Here is a 16,365-nt window from a genome sequence, read left to right as displayed (position 1 = left end):
TATCTTTAGTGAGGGGATTTCAACTATGGGCTATAGTGGAGTGTCCCATTAGTTAATGAATGGAAGTTAGATCAGACTAAAGGGTTTAGCCAATTAATCTCGAATCGTTGGAGCCCATGATCTGTAGGTTTGCGAGGTCCCCCTACTAGCTCGTAAATGGATAAGTTTTAGGGTAGCTTGAGAAATTAATTTAAAATGTTCAAATTAAACAGAACAAGAGAATAAATATTTAAATATGATTTAAATATATAAAGATGATTATTATGAAAAAATAAATTTAATATTTGATATTAAATTAATTAATTTTTTTAATTAATTTAAAAAAATCTTTTTTTGAATCAAAATGGTTTTAAATCATTTTATGTTTTAAAAAGAAAATGGAAAATGAGTTTTCTCCATTACCATCATCTTTATGCTCACACAAAAGGCATTATCTTCTCTACTTTGATTCTCTAAGCATGAGCTGCAAGCCATGCACTCTATCTTTGTGCATGTTCATCTATTATATATAAAGAAGATTGGAGTTGTTGGAGAATAAGATATACAGAATTTGAGAGAAAATTTTTCTAAACAAGAAATTGTCTTCTTCAGTTGGATTGCTGTGATTTTTCTTGTTTCTTCACATCATCAAGTTGTTCTTGAGTCCCACAACTCTGCCTAAAGCTCCAAAAGCATAGTAGGGAAGGCTTTGAGGTGGTTCACATTAATATCAAGTGAAGACAGCATTTGAACAGACGTTTTGTTGGAGAGTTCATCAAAGGTATGTTCTGAAAACCCACTTTTTAAGAAGTTCATGCTTTAGTTTTTGCCAAAATTAGTGAATTAGAATGCTTATAGATCCTTGATACTTCCACTGCATGTTGTTTAATTCTTTTAGTACATAGATTCCATTTCCTGGTTCATGGCCTAAATACATTCATCTTTGTCAACATCCTCCATTGCTTGCTTAAAAGACAATGGATCCTCAACTCTATCATAAAAAATGATGTTTTGGGCTTCACTCAAACACATGTAGCGTTTCGATGGGTTCATAACCCTCCCACTACGTCGAGGCAGTCTAAACTCTTGAGATGGTTAACTAGATGAACCAATCTCAACAACTCTTGTTGATCTGTCAGTCTGTTCAACAACTCTTGTTGAACCCTCAGTAGTCTCATTAAAAATCTCACGTAAAACAAGCTTACCTCATGGTTTATGATCCCTGATGTGGACTTCTTCCAAGAAGATAGCATTTGTCGACACAAAAACTTTGTTCTCACTCGGATCATAGAAGTATCCACCCCTCATTTCCTTAAGGTAGCCTACAAAGAGGAAAACATTCAAATGCGGTTCCAACTTCTTCAGGTTAGTCACAAGCACGTGGGTCGGACATCCCTAAATCCTAAGGTGGTGTAAACTACCTTTACAACCTCTCCACAGTTCAAAAGGTATTTCAAAAAAAAATTTCAAGGGAGCGTTGTTCAGAATGTAATATGCAGTCTTCACTGCAAATCCCCAAAACGAGTCTGGAAGATGAGCATAACTCATCATAGACTGAACCATGTCAAACAAGGTTTTGTTTCTCCTTTTTGATACACCATTCTACTAAGGTGTACTTAGGACTGAGAGTTTGGACATGATTCCATCTTCTATCATATAGTTCTAAAATTCGAGGTCCATATACTTTCCACAACGATCAAATCGTAGTGTTTTTATCTTCTTACCTAACAAGTTTTCAACTTCAACCTTATACTTCTTGAACTTGTCAAGAGCTTCAGACTTATGTTGCATTAGGTAGAGATACCTGTATCTTGAATAATCATCTATGAAAGAGATGAAATATTCATACATACCTCGAGCCCTAACACTCATCGAATCACAAAGGTCTGAATGTATAAGCTTAAAGGTTTCTGTTAGGACACTAATTCTTGAAATCTTTACTCTCGTAATGTGTTGATACAATCTTTTGGAATAGGAACTAAACTATGAAAAACTTTTTTACTAAATGATAAGAGTCAACATAATCGAACGGTTGCTTACAATTATCACTCGATTGCTTACCAAATGCTAAATAATCATTTAAATCTATTACACGATCGCTCAGTAATACTAAATGATAGTTTACTAAATCCTCTACGATCGATCACAAACTCCCACCCGATCGCTTACCAATTACTATTACACGATCACTTACCTACTTCTATATGATCACCTACCTTTTGCTATACGATCATCTACCAAATATAACACGATCGCTGAGCTTTACTACAGGATCGCCTAGTGGACGTAGACGATGAGCGGCACACTATGATGGCTTCTCCACGACAGTGTCTTTCGAACTCCCACTCTCGAGAGCTCCTCTCCCTCACTTCTTATACTCCAAAATTCACTCCCTCTCTTTCTGTTTCCTTCTTCTTTTAAACTTCCATTTCACCCAACGGAATTAGAAGACATTCTTAACAGTCTTAACCACCTCTCCTCTTTCTTTATTTCTTGATATTGCCACATAATTGAGATCTTATCATTACCTCTACCCTCCAATTTTACCTTGTCCTCAAGGTAAAGCTCTGGGTGGCCACCCCATTTCTTTAGCTGCGTTAGATGAAACACTAAATGTATCGACACTGTTGTCTGAGGGTTCAGTTTGTAAACTACTGATCCAACTCTATCCCTTGCCTAATGTCCTCTATAATACTTGGGAAATATTTTCACATTCTATTTTTGAATAACTGAAATTTGGCAATAAGGCCGCAACTTCAGCCATATCCAATCATCAATTTGAAATTCAACATCATGTCGCTCCTTGTCAGCCAACTTCTTTATTTTCTCTCAACCCTTCCGCAAATGGTCCATGAGCATGGACAACGTCGCATCTCTGCCCCTTACCTATTGATCCAAAGTTGCATCGGTAGTACAATCATCCTCATAAAAAACTAGCAATGGGGGCTGTCTTCCATAAAAAATTTGAAAAGGGGCCATGCCAGAAGAAACATTATATGTAATGATACTCCAATAGTTCGCCCAATGCCACCAGTTCATCCATTCTATCAGTTGCTCACCACCACAGCACCTCCAATTCATTTCCCACTGCGATTTACCTACTTTATCTGACCATCCGTCTGAAGATGAGAAACTGAGTTATGATGGAGTTTGGCACCCGACAGTCGGAACGACTCTTGCGAAAATTGATTCACAAACTCCTTGTCTTGGTTCGATACAATGAACTTTAGTGCCTCCACCGAGCGATATGCTTCCACCATCGTTTCTTGTTTAGTAGTCAAAAATCTCCCACAGATCGATCCCTTTTTTAAAGATCGGAATCGGGCCTTCATCCTTTTCTTCAAGACTTGCCAATCTTCGAACGACTCTTCGTCTACCTCTGATCGGTACCAGTCTAACACGATTCCATTGAAATTTTCAACTGCCACTGTCATCTTCTCAGTTTCCACCAACTTATGAATTTGGAAATAGCAATCAGCTTTGTATAGCCACACATCTGGATCACTTCTGCTAAACATCGAAATTTCCACTTTCTTGAATTCACTTCGGTTGCCATTCGCTTCTTCACCGGATGTTCTCACCGCACTGTTTGTCCCACACCCCTTATTGGCATCCGATCCTTCTGCCTCCTCCGTCACCTTTTCTTTCTCTTTGGTCATTTTCGTAAAATGGCAAACGAACATTTCTTGATGTTTTTCTGCCTATAATACCAATCTCTCAATGCTCTTCACTATCGACGACAACTTCTCCTTAATGGTTGACACTTTTTGTATAACTCTGTATTCAAAGATTTCTTGTTCTAGTAACTCCAATTTTTCTTCAAGATGTTTCTATACCATACTTACCCAGGTGATTTCTTTGGTACCAATTTGTTAAGACTCTGATTCTTGAAATCTTTACTCTTGTAATGGGTTGATACAATCTTTCAGAAAAGGAACTAAACGATGGACAACTTCTTTACTAAATGATAGGAGTCAACAAGACAAAATGGTCGCTTACAATTATCAATCGATTGCTTACCAGACGCTAAACGATCGTTTACAATCTATTACACGATTGCTCAGTAATACTAAATGATCGCTTACTAAATCCTCCGCGATCGCTCACAAACTCCCACCCGATTGCTTACCAATTACTATTACACAATCGCTTACCCACTTCTATACGATCGCCTACATTTTGCTATACGATCATCTACCAAATACTACTCGATCTCCTTGTGGACATAGATGATAGGCGGCATACTGCGATGGCTTCTCCACGACATTTAATTAATTGGTTAATTATGTGATAATTGGCCGAAAACTTCTCCTGAATCGTGCATTAGTGGGAAAATCAAATTCAGTTATTGTAACTGAAGAATAAAATGAAAATTGGTTTCATTTTGCAAAGAGTTCGAAAAAAAATCGCTTAAAGTGTGAAAACGTAACGATCACTTAGCTGAGAGCCTATACGATAACACCCTATCGCCTAAACGATCGCACACCTCGCGTACTAAACGATTGCATGCATTCTCTAAATGATCGCTTAGCGCACTGAGTTTTCTAAACGATCTCTTACTCTTTACTAGACGATCGCTTAGTAAAACCTATACGATCGTTTAGCTTTTTCTAAACGATAAGCATCCACTATACGATAGCCTTCTCCCATTGTCTTGTCGTTCTACCCGATCATCCCTTTCCTCCTTCATCTACCAATTCTATCAATGATCACTCTTTGGATTCTCACTCTGAGAATACTAAGGGCTCTAAGTGGTGGTATCGTCACCGATCCTGCTTGTTCGTTTGCTATCGTTCGTGTAAACGATCGTGCTGTTGGTAGCCAACTCTTTGCTTGGCAATAAAGACCATACAGGGTTGCTTCGTTGGGTTGAGTTCGAAGTGAAGACAGTCTTCAACTGGTACGTGACTCAATCTCTTGTATTTTATTTGTGAAAGCATGCCTATAATTAGTGTTAAATTGCATACCTGTTTGTTAGAATGTGTGTGTGTGCTAATTCGGTCACAATGAAATAGGAAAGATCCGAACACGCTCATGGATACTCTTGTGTAAGAGTTCCTTCAATTGGTATCAAAGCCAGGTTCTGATATTCCAATTTCATTGATGCAATGAATTGCATATACATTCTTGGTGGGTGCATATTTGCTCTGTTTAATTGTTAAATTTTTGTGGATGTGCGGATTAGTGGAGTTTTTTGGGATGTATCCTCGGTTTGATTGTAAAGGCCCCTACATTTTTTGGCATAATTAATCGTTATCGAGTCTGTAATTCAAAGTCAATTTGAGTCTTGAGTCATTCGTGAAGAAGTTTGGAGCAAGGGTTTCTGTTCTTTGAGGAAGAAGACAATCAAGGGTTGATCAGGTCGTGTAGACGATGAGGTAAGTGACCATTGAGTATCGGATGCTTGGGTATCATTTAGCGCGTGCGCGCACTAGATGATCGTTTAGCTCAGCAAGCTTCATCGCTTAGTAACTGACTAAACAATTGCGGAGTAGCGCACGGTAAATTATTTACCTTTCGCCGCGTTAAGCGATCGTCTAGGCGATTAGGCTTCGCAGCCTCGTTGTCGTCTAAGCGATTGTTTAGCTATTGCGCTATCGTCTAGTGTGCAATGAGCGATCGTTTACCTGCGTTGTTTACTAAACGATGGAGTTCTCTTGGCGGTTGAAGACCCAGTTCACTTTTGAACCGATTTTCTTGACGGAAAATGTGATAGATAGAATTATTTCATTTCGATTTTTGTAAAGGTTCATCCCGGTCCATTAATCCTTGGTTTTTTACATGAGATGTATGGTTAATTATATGTCAAATGGTATGCACATATAGTAAATCCCACCTTAGGTCATGCATTAGTCATACATCATCTCTTTATTGTAAATGTTATAATTTAGAGAAGCATGATTTAATTATGTAAGACCATGCTTATGCATCATATAATATAAGAGTGATATTTATGCATGCATAAAAACTATGGACATGCATCATCTTTATATTATAATTGTTATAGTATAAGGGTGAATGTAAAGCATGTTTGCTTGGTTATTACGTGTATATAAAAGTTATGTATAATAATGATCGAACATTGCATGAAGCATAACACATAGGTTTCTTTAAGCGTTATAAACACCTACTTATGTGTGAGGTATTTTAGTTGTTTCTTTTTAAAGGCTAAAAAGAAATTAAAACTAAAAGCAATAAGAAAGATATGCATGCTCACTTAGGTTGCCCTGCACATGTGCTTGAGGCAAATCCCAAGAAGTTGGAACCACGGTCGAGGTTATACCTCTTTATAGGGTACCCCAAAGGTACACGAGGGGTTTATTTTTATGATTCATCAGAAAATAGGGTGTTTGTTTCCACGAACACTACTTTCCTGGAGGAGGATCATATGAGGGAGCACAATCCACGAAGTAAAGTCATGTTGCGTGAGCTTTCCAACTACTGAAATTTCAACAAGAGTTGTTGAAGAGCCTGCTACATCAGCAAGAGTTATTGATGGTACTTCATCTAGTAGGTCGGTTCCACCTCAAGAGTTGAGGAAACCTCGACGCAATGGGAGGGTTGCGAACCCACCCATTTGCTATCTGGGTTTCACAGAAATCTTTGCTATGGAAGCAGATGGCGACGTTGAGGATCTGTTGTCTTATCAGAAGGTAATGGAGGATGTTGACCGGGATGATTGAGTCAAGGCTATGGATCTCGAGATGGAGTCGATGTACTTCAACTCAATATGGGATCTTGTAGATCAGCCTGATGGGGTAGGACCTATAGGTTGTAAATGGATCTACAAGTGCAAACGGGGTGCTGGTGAGAAGGTGCAAACCTTCAAGGTTCAACTTGTGGCAAAGGGTTTACCCAGGTAGAGGGAGTCAACTATGAGGAGACTTTCTCCCCTGTTGCCATGTTAAAGTCGATTTGCATCCTCCTTTCCATTACAACTTATTATGAGATCTGGAAAATGGACGTCAAGATGGCCTTTCTGAATGGCAATCTTGAGGAGACCATTTACGTGGTGTGTAACCCAAGGGATTCATAGATCAAGGTCAAGAGTAAAAGGTTTGCAAGCCGAATCGGTCCATTTATAGGCTGAAACAAGCTTCTCGATCTTGGAACATATGGTTTGATACTACGTTCAAGTTGTATGGCTTTGACCAGAACGTTAATGAACCTTGTGTCTACAAGAAGATCATTAATGCTTCAGTAGTCTTCTTAGTGTTGTATGTAGATGATATACTACTCATTGGGAATGATGTAAATCTACTGACTACAGTTAAGAACTTGCTAGCGACCCAATTCCAAATGAAAGATTTGGGAGAGGCTCAGTTTTTTTTGGGTATACAGATCTTTCAGGATCGTAGAAACAAAGTGCTAGCATTGTCTCAAGCATTATACATTGACAAGATGTTGCTCAAGTACTCGATGCAGTTCTCCAAGAGGGGCCTACCTGTTGGATTTTATTTCCTAAAACTCGTAGTTTGTAATATCATATTCTTGTTCAATAAAGCAGTTATTGAAAATCTTTAGTAAATTTAAATTCTATATTCATGAATCCAATAAACTAAGGTTCCGAGGCTATTAAGTTGAAGTTTGAACTTTATGTAGTGACATAAATGTGGATCAAGTTCAAATATATATAGCCAAAATGGTCTATAGTATATGAATAAGGTTGGGTACCTTATTCTGGGAACACTATGGATGCGGCCCATTTTGTAGTTAGTACAAACGATGTGATCCTAAACCGTTCACATGAAGACATGAAAATGGGGGCATCCTATGTAAAGAGTTTACATAAGACTGAACCATGAAATAGTCACTTTTACATTCTAAATGTCGTTTAATGAATAAAACTGGCTATTTCGTTAATTAATAACCTAGGTAACTTAATCTTAATCCTGAACTAACTATGAACTCATGTTCACTCGGAATTATCCTTAGATCTGTATAGGCGAGGGCAGCCCATTATCGCTGACCCAATAAGCCTCGCATTTCAGGGGTAAGATCAGGTGGATAGCTGGGAACATAGGGTGCAAGATGGAATTCACTCCTACCCAGGGATAGTAGATAGGTTGCTCCCTTTAGTATTGAATCCAGGTCTTGAACAAGGGACCCAACCCTTTCATTGGCCCGAGAGGGGTTTGGTTTATAAGTTGGACCTTAAACCAATTATTCATTAGAGGATCAGATGTAGTCTCGGGGGTAAAACGGTTTTTATGACCCAGCCAAGATGACGAACAACTTGTGAAGGATTATCTTACTAATCATGGTTATATCAAATGGACACAAATATATCTATAGTGAGGGGAGTGCAACTATGGGACTATAGTGGAATGACCCATTAGTTAACGAATGTTGATTAGCTCCGTCTAAAGAATTTAGCCAGCTAATCTCGGATCATTGGAGCCCATGATCTATAGGTCCATTAGATTCCCCTACTAGCTCATATGGAATAAACTTAGAACAGAATGATAGAATAATTCGAATTGTTTGAATTAGGTGAAGAGAGAGAAACCGACAAGTATATGTGATATAGTGGCCGATTTTTCAATTTAGAAATAAATCTTTAATATTTAAATGTGATTTAAAAATTAAGAATATGAATACGTTCATATTCGAAAGCTCGAAAATAATAGAAATGGTCAAAGATGTAGAAAGTCAAAGAGTTGACTTTTGACTTTGAAAAGTCAAACTTTGACCGACCTTATATTCAAATGTGATTTGAATTTCGAGAAAATGAATACAGATTCATGCTCGGGAGGTCAAAATTAGTCAAAACGAAAAAAAATCATAAAAAGACAAAATGTTGACTTTTTGGTCAAAGTTTGACTTTGACCAAATGACTATTTTGCCCTTTGACTAAAGTTAGTAGGAAAATCTAAACTTTTGTTGGATAATTCCACTAACAAAATAGTGTGCTAGGTGTTGACTTATAGTGGAGATATTAAACCCACTAAGATAGTGGATTATAGGTGTTGGGATTTTATGAAATTATTTCATGCAATTTTGCATGGCCCTTTTCTATAAATATGGGCTTGTGTTTTTTGATTAAAGACTTTTGAATTTTTGCCAAAATAGTTTTCTAAAATTGGGCTAAAAAGAAAAACCCAAACCCAACCAAAATCCCTTCTTCCATTTCCATATTTTTTCTTTCTCGAGTTCTTTATCCATTGGGTTCCACAATCCAATTCTGAGTCCAGAGAATAGTAGATAAGCTCTAGTGGTGGTCCGTTCGTCTTCGAGTGTTGATAGACGAATTTCGGGAGCTTCAAAAGCATTATTTCAAAATAACCCTAATTAATTCTTTTAAGGTTGCATGTTTATTTTGGGCAATTAGAGGAAAATTGATTCTCATTTCCACTGCGCATGCCGACTTTTCCATCATGTGGTATCAGAGCATGTTATAATTTTACTCAATTGCATATGGTAGATATCAATTTATTAGATAAAATTAAGATTGGAAACTAAAATGGTTTTTAGGTTTTGGTAATTAAATTAAGTTTTTTTTGTAGTATTAATTTGTAATTGCTCACATGTTTATGAGCATTAACATGTGAAAAATGGTCTGTAAATTTGCTAGAGTCATTGGAGTTGAAATTAGGGTGTAATTACTCGGTTTCGGGAAATTGGACAACTTCAAAATGAAGGAAAAAAAGGCTCACAGACCCGATTATTACCCCAGACCCGAGAAGGCTGCCACCAGACCCAGAATTAAGCTCCCAGACCCGACCCTCGGCCCGAGACCTGACCCAATTCGAAGTAGCCCGTGCGCCAGCTGTCGTTGAAGGTATTCAGCCAGTTCCACGACCCGACCCCATTCCTTCGCCCGGTCCACTCACGACCCGCGTGCCGTGCGCGGACCCGGTTTGCGCCCGCTCCGCCTCCGTCGACCCGACCCGTGCCCCGCGACTTCCGTTGATCGCCCCTGCATTAGTTGATCAATCGGTCCAGACGGTCTGGACCGGTCCAATTGAGCCGTTTGACCGGTTCAACCTATTTTTTTTGGAGTTTTTGGGTCGGTTCGAGTGTTTGAAGCTGGTTCAAGAGCGGTTTTTTGTACTACACCAAATTATTATTGTAATAATTTAGTTGCTAGCTTAATTTAAGAGCCAAAACCAATCCATTTTAGGGTGTTTAATTAATTATGCATGTTGATGTATGTTTTAATTAAATTTTGAATCTTGTTATGCATAGATTTAAAATACCACCATAGGTAAACATGTACATGCATTTGATATATGTTATAATTGTTATAATGTATATAGTTTGCATGTTAAGTTTTTTTTTTTTTAATATAAAGTGTTATATTAAAGCTTGAAAATCAAGTATAAATGTATGTTATAGATGTATGATTCTAGGGTTATAATGGTTATATTTTTATTTTATAATTGTTATAAAATAACCTAGACTTTAAAATCTATAACAAAGGTAAAAGTTGCATGCTCACCTAGGATTAAATTGGTGCAATTTCAATTGGCTTTTCTAAAGAGTTAGAATAGGTCGATTACTTGTTAAACAAAGAGTTATTTACTTATCCGAGGAGATCTTGTCTAAGTTTGGGGGTTCTTAAGATGACGGTTTACGGAACACCTCCTACCTGGAGATCAAACTAGTGTCTAAGTCAAATAATCCTAGTTTTAATGACCATGGGTGACAGATGTGAGGTAATAAAATTTGTTTATCACCTAGACATCATAGGTTAAAATCCAGTATAAGAGTTATACATGGATCTATCATCTAGACTTAGGATATGTTTAATTTAGCCGAAATATATCTCTAAGTATTTCTTTATATAACCTAAACCGTCATAGAATACTTAAGCTAGAGAGAAGTAGCGTACTTTTAGCTCTAGCGTCCCTAAGAGTTCAATCGTGAGGTCCATGCAGGGCTTTAGGTCGTGCTTAGGAGCAGACTCCCTTTGGAGAGTGTTTGCATGGATCAATATCAAGGTGAATAGGGGAAGTAGTTCATAGTAAGTGAGTGAGGGGTATGTAACAACATATTCCACGGTCTCTTCCATTAGGTCGCACCGTGAAATTTCTATAATGCACCTGCATGTCTGCCTTGGAGCGACCTTTCCCTTCGAAGGGTTGTATTATAGGATTCAGAACACCACGAGCTCCAAATCTGGATAGGCTCTCATAGATCAGTTTTCATATTGACTTTCCACTTTCGGGAGCATGTTGATTCTGGTTTCTAAAATCCAAAAATAGAAGGTTACACTTACAAGAATTAATAAGATGTTAGTATATTCTCGACCAAGGTAACGATAACTAAAGTGCTATAAGAATAAAGAGTTATTCTGGGTTAGCATTTAGTCAAGATTGTCTAGGTTCAAAAGAGGAATAATCGACTGCCCTTCAGTGGAGGTTACTCTAAACTTTTGAAATATCGTTGCAAAATATAATAATGAAGGGTACATTATTAGTTTTTTTACTAAAACTTGATTGGATTTAAAAAATTAATGTTTTTTTACTAAAAAGGATATCTTTATCTTTTCAGCATGAATAGCTCGATAATTCAACTCTTAGCTTCCGAGAAACTAAACGACGATAATTATTCGGCATGGAAATCAAATCTAAACGCAATTCTGGTAGTTGATGATTTAAGATTTGTCTTAATTGAGGAATGTCCTCAAGCCCCAACCTCAAATACTAACCGAACTGTTCGGGAAGCATACGATTGATGGGTCCAAGCCAATGAAAAGGCCCGTGTTTACATTCTTGCCAGCATGTCTGATGTTTTGGAAAAGAAACATGAATCCTTAGCTACGGCTAAAGAGATAATAGATTCATTAAGATAAATGTTTAGGCAACCATCATGGTCCCTTAGACACGAGGCAATTAAGCACATTTACATGAAGCAGATGAAGGAGGGGATCTCTATTAGAGAACATGTCATGGACATGATGATGTACTTCAATATCACTAAAGTAAATGGCGGACTCATTGATGAGGCTAACCAGATTAGCTTTATCTTACAATCTCTTCCGAAGAGTTTTATACCTTTTGAGACAAATGCATCTTTAAATAAGATAGAATTTAACCTCACTACCCTTCTCAACGAGCTCTAGCGATTCCAAAACCTTACTTTAGGTAAGGGGAAGGAAGTGGAAGCAAATGTTGCTACCATTAAGAAAAAGTTTTTAAGAGGATCGTCCTCTAAAGCCAAAGCTGGACCCTCTAAAGCTTAAATGAAAAAGAAGGGAAAAGGCCAGGCTCCCAAGATAAAAGATGGGAAAGAAGGATACAGATAAAGGAAAATGTTTCCACTATAACCAAAACGGGCATTGGAAGAGAAATTGTCCGAAGTACCTTGCAGAGAAGAAAGTTGAGAAAACGACACAAGGTAAATATGATTTACTGGTCGTTGAAACATGTTTAGTGGAATATGATACTTCAACCTGGATACTAGATTCAGGAGCCACTAATCATATTTGTTTCTTGTTTTAGGAAACTAGTTCTTGGAAAAAGATTGAAGAAGGTGAGATAACCCTCAGAGTTGGAACAGAAGAGGTTGTCTCAACTGAAGCAGTGGGAGATCTGAAGTTATTTTTTGAAGATAGATATCTAGTACTTAAAGATGTTTTTATGCACCTCTTATGAAGAGGAATTTAATATCTATCGCTTGTATTATAGAACAATTATATACAATATCTTTTAATATAAATGAAGCGTTCATTTTTTGTAAAGATGTTCAAATTTGTTCTGCTACACTTGAAGACAACTTATATAAGTTAAGATCAACTAGAGAAAATTTTGTTTTAAATACTAAAATGTTTAGAACATTAGAAACTCAGAATAAAAAACAAAAGGTTTCTTCCAATGCCTATCTATGGTACCTAAGACTTGGTAACATAAATCTCAATAGGATTGGAGATTGGTCAAGAGTGGACTTTTAAGTCAGTTAGAAGATAACTTTTTATCTCCATGTGAATCCTATCTTGAAGAAAAGATGACCAAGAGATTTTTTACTGGAAAAGGTCTCAGAGCCGAAGTACCCTTAGAGCTCGTACATTCGGACCTTTGTGGACCAATGAATGTCAAGGCTCGAGGTGGGTATGAATATTTCATCAGTTTTATTGATGATTATTCAAGGTATGGTCATGTTTACCTGCTTCATCACAAGAATATAAGGTTGAAGTTGAGAATGAATTAGGTAAAAAAATAAAGACACTTCGATCAGATCGAGGTGGAGAGTATATGGACATACAATTCCAAGACTATTTGATAGAAAACGGGATCCAGTCACAACTCTTTGCACCTTGTACGCCTCAGCAGATTGGTGTATCAGAAAGAAAAAACTGAACCTTATTAGATATGGTTCGCTTTATGATGAGTTATGCTCAATTGCCTAATTCTTTTTGGGGATATGCACCTGATTCTGCTGTCCATATTTTGAACAACGTTTCCTCTAAAAGTGTTTCAGAAACACATTATGAGCTATGGAAAGGGCAAAAAGTAATTTACGTCACTTTAGAATTTGGGATTGCCCAGCACATGTGTTGGTACAAAATCCCAAGAAATTGGAACATCGTTCAAAGTTATGTCTATTTGTAGGTTATCCAAAGGAAACAAGGGGTGGTCTGTTTTATCATCCTCAAGAAAACAAAGTATTTGTATCAACAAATGCCACATTCCTAGAGGAAGACCACATTAGAAATCATCAACCAAGCAATAAAATAGTGTTGAAAGAAATTTCAAAAGACGCTATAGATAAAGCTAGTTCATCTACTAAAGTAGTAGATAAAACTAGTATATCAGGTCAGTCACATCCTTCTCAAGAGTTGAGAATGCCTCGACGTAGTGGGAGGGTTGTTCGTCAGCCTGACTGTTACTTGGGTTTAACAGAAACACAATTCATCAACCTGATGACGGCACAGAGGATCCATCGACCTATAAATAGGCGATGAAAGATGTAGACCGTGATCAGTGGATCAAAGCCATGGATCTCGAAATGGAGTCTATATACTTCAATTCTGTCTGGAACTTGTAGATCAACCAAATGATATAAAACCAATTGGTTGTAAGTGTATCTACAAGAGAAAACGAGACAAAGCCGGTAAAGTACAGACTTTTAAGGCTTGACTTGTGGCAAAGGGTTATACCCAGAGAGGAGGAGTGGACTATGAAGAAACTTTCTCTCCCATTTCCATACTTAAGTCAATTAGAATACTCTTATCCATTGCCACCTTTTATGACTATGAAATTTGGAAGATGGATGTCAATACAGCCTTTCTAAATGGCGATCTTGAAGAGAGTATCTATATAGCTCAACCAGAGGGGTTTATTGCACAGGGTCAAGAACAAAAGGTTTGTAAGCTTCAAAAATCCATTTATGGGTTGAAACAAGCTTCTAGATCCTAGAACATAAGGTTTGATATTGTGATCAAATCTTATGGCTTTGAACAGAATGTTGACGAGCCTTGTGTTTACAAAAAGATTGTCAATTCTACTATAGCGTTCTTAGTTTTATATGTCGATGATATTCTACTCACTGAGAATGATGTAGGATATCTTACTGACATCAAACAATGGCTAGATACACAATCCCAAATGAAAGATTTAGGAAATGTGCAGTATGTTCTTGGGATCCAAATTATTCGGAATCACAAGAATAGAACACTAGCCATCTGTCAAAAGGACAATGTCCTAAGACACCTCAAGAAATTGAGGATATGAGAAATATTCCCTATGCCTCCGCAGTTTGAAGCCTAATGTATGCAATGTTATGTACTAGACCTGACATATGCTACTTAGTAGGGATCGTTAGTAGATACCAGTCTAATCCTGGACGTGATCATTGGACTGTCGTTAAGAACATCTTAAAGTATCTTAGGAGAACTAGGGACTACATGCTCATATATAGTGCTAAGGATTTGATCCTTACTGGATACACTAACTCTGATTTCCAAACTGATAAAGATGCTAGAAAGTCTACATCTGGATCAGTGTTCACTCTTAATGAAGGAGTGGTAGTGTGGAGAAGCATAAAACAAACCTGTATAGCTGACTCTATAATGGAAGCTGAATACATAGCGGCTTGCGAAGCAGCAAAAGAAGCAGTATGGCTGAGAAAATTCTTGACAGATTTGGATGTTGTTCCAAATATGCACCTACCCATCACCTTGTATTTTGACAACAGTGGTGCAGTTGAAAATTCAAAAGAACTCGAAGCCATAAACGGGGAAAACACATCGAACACAAGTACCACCTTATCTGAGAAATCGTACATCGTGGTGGCGTTGTAGTGACCAAGATACCTTCTGAGCAAAACATTGTTGATTCTTTTACAAAAACCCTCATGGCTAAAGTTTTTTAGGGTCACCTACAAAGTTTAGGTCTACAGTGTTTCTAAACTAGGATAAGTGAGAGATTATGTTGGCCGTGAATGCCCTAGTTTATTATATTCATATGTAATATTAATTTCTCACAGTTAAATTCAGCAACGTTTGATTCTACTGATAGAATTTCATGCTTATCTTAATATTGAATCAATGATAGAATTGCAAAGAATATGAAAAACTCAATCGACCCAAGCTAGGTGTTTCTTTGATTGATAATTAACACTCCGTGCATTCAATTCACCATTAAATTGCACAAATTCAATCACCCTCGTTTTACATTACACATTTTAATTTCATTTTGCAATTATGAATCATAAACCCATTATTGGTTACTGCCTATAAACTTTTAGATTTAGAAATTTTCATGGTTCTCTGTAGTTCGACTCCATACTTCACTTTACTACTTGTTTTTTAGTAAGGCATGAAACATTATTTGATTTAGATTGTGGGGTTTTACGACGCCCCTATCAGTGACCATTAAATTGGTGTTTTTGTCGAGGAGCCAATATATTTTGTTATTAAAAGTATTATAGTTTATTGGTTGCTAACTTTTTTTTTTCTTTTGATTCATGATAGACACTCCAGAGGGATCTAAATTGTTATACTTTGCAGAGATATATCAGGAGGATAGAAGAATTAGAAGAGAAAGAAGAGAGCAAGCCATGCAAGAAGATCATATCTGTGTAGAAGACACGTAAGAAGAAGAATCTGAAGAGGAAAGTGGTTCTGAAGAAGAAACACCATCAATGGCTGAATGAGAGAAAATGATTAGAAATCTTGTTACACTTAATAGTACACAACAATCATTATATATCACATACTTTGAAGCGACAGGTACGTTTGAATTAACATATGGGTTCATTCACTTACTTTCTTCCTTCATTGGGCTTGCAAGAGAGGACTCGCACAAACACCTCAAGAAGTTCCACCTTGTGTGCGACGAGATGAGGCCAAATGGGTGACCTAAGAGCAATTAAACATTAGGGCATTTTCCTTTTCATTGAAGGAGGATGGAAGGATTGGTTGTCCATTATGTCGCCTGGGAG

Source organism: Benincasa hispida, chromosome 10 (assembly GCF_027475165.1).
Source record: "Benincasa hispida cultivar pf3 chromosome 10, pf3_genome.v1.1, whole genome shotgun sequence".
In the NCBI taxonomy this organism is placed as follows: Eukaryota; Viridiplantae; Streptophyta; class Magnoliopsida; order Cucurbitales; family Cucurbitaceae; genus Benincasa; species Benincasa hispida.
Note: the sequence above shows the minus strand (reverse complement) of the source record.